We start from the raw sequence: 1,838 nt of genomic DNA, 5'->3' as shown, positions 1-1,838 counted from the left end.
TTGAGAAGGAAGGTACGTAAGACAACATGGAGAAGGAGAACACTTTTTCATTCTGAGACATGAGATGAATAGGAAGAGCTTTTTCCTCTGGGACTTGAACTGAGAACAAAAGACTTTATCCTTCTGGGACATTGTTGAATTAAGGTGAGCTACTTCTCTGAGCTAGCAGGTTTTCACCCCAGCATCTGGCTCCTGAGTCTTTATTGGTAAATTCAAATGATTGGGATTTTGTTTTGTTTTTAAAGTGACAACTTCTCTTATTGAGATTCACTCAGGTCACTGTATCAAGTTGACTACTGAAGATAACAAGGAGATTTTCTTTTGTCTCTTCAATGCATGCTGCAAGGTCCTCTCACATGGTATATGGAAGTGGGATGCACTGTTCTGCTACTGAATTTTTATCAAGGTGACACAAGATAGGGTCATCTTGGAAGAAAGAATCTCCATCCTCCATCAGACTGTCTTGTGGGCAAATCTGCCGGATATTTTCCTAATTCAAGATGGATGTGGTAGGTTCCACTCAGTGTGGATGGTGGATCCTTGGGCAGGTGGTATGAGAGAGCAAGCAAGCAGGAGCAAGGGCAGTAAGCAGGCAGTGTTCTTCTATAGCCTCTGCCTCAGTTCCTGCCTTAAGGTTCCTGCCCTGGGTTTCTTCCCTGATTTTCTGTAGGTACAAGGTTACTGTATTATTCAAATGCTGCCTTCTTTCCCCTCACATCTGGATGAAATCCTTGTTCTGAGAATCACCTGTCTTGAGGTTATATAAACTCTGCTCCTCAATAGTCCCAGGTATGCCAATGAGTCTGCTGACAGCCAACTGATGAGGAGGGGAGAGAATAGGGCTCAACTGCCTGCAAACCAGGAGAGGAGGAATTAGAGGAGGAAATAGGGATTCAGCCAAGGGAGAAGTCTAAGAGACACCAGGAGAAGCAGCTAGGCAGGAAAGCTACAAAGTGCAGGTATCTCTGGGATACGTGCTGGGAGGAAACCAGATTAGCTTAGAGGGTGAAGAATAGAGTAATAACTGCTCAGTATTTTGTTGTGAAGCTTGTTATTAAACAAACATGAGTCTCGATTGTATTGTGATAGCTGAGTTAAGAGAGAAACTAAAAACAAAGTTATATAAAATAACTATAAAAAATTTCCTTGGTGATGGCCTGTAATGTGGGAAGTATATGCTGAAATAAACCGTTTTCTCCCCACGATGTTTCTGGTCATGGTTTTATCACAATAGAAAGCAAAGGAGGACACCTGTGACTGCCACAGCTGTGACGATACAGGTTGTAGTAGGATTCGGTCATTCTTATTGTCCCTGTCCTCTGTCCATTTCTGTTCTGGAGATATGAGCAAGATTTGATGAGGTATTAGAAATATAACATAGGATAAACACACTAAAATCTGTACACCTAAAGAAGCTAAGCAAGAAAGAGGACCATGAGTGAGATGCTCAATCCTCACTCAGTAAGGAAACAGGATAGAAATCAGAAAAGGGAGAAAACCAGGAACAGGACAGGAGACTACCACAGGGGGCCTCTGAAAGACTCTACCCTGCAGGATATCAAAACAGGTGCTGAGACTCATAGCCAAACTTTTGGCAGAGTGCATGGAATCTATGAAAGAAGAAGGAGATAGAAAGACTGGGAGGGTCAGGAGCTCCACAAGGAGAGCAACAGAACCAAACAATCTGGGCCCAGGAGTCTTTTCTGAGACTGATACTCAAACCAAGGAATATGCATGGAGATAACCTAGAACCCCTGCACATATGAAGTCCAGGGCAGCTCAGTCTCCATGGGTTTTCTGGTAATGGGAACAGGGACTGTCTCTGGCATGAACTCAGT

General features: G+C 43.4%; 1 long non-coding RNA gene across 1 annotated transcript; it reads left to right on the top strand.

The window, feature by feature from the left end:
* Positions 1-818, top strand: LOC132654073 (uncharacterized). The gene is made up of 3 exons (XR_009591773.1): positions 1-144; positions 347-509; positions 671-818. It is a non-coding gene; the product is annotated as an uncharacterized LOC132654073 (long non-coding RNA).
* Positions 819-1,838: the final 1,020 nt, after the last annotated feature.

This window comes from Meriones unguiculatus, chromosome 5 (genome assembly GCF_030254825.1).
Source record: "Meriones unguiculatus strain TT.TT164.6M chromosome 5, Bangor_MerUng_6.1, whole genome shotgun sequence".
Lineage (NCBI taxonomy): Eukaryota > Metazoa > Chordata > Mammalia > Rodentia > Muridae > Meriones > Meriones unguiculatus.
The sequence above is the reverse complement of the archived record's forward strand: the minus strand, read 5'-3'. Positions and strand labels throughout refer to the sequence as shown.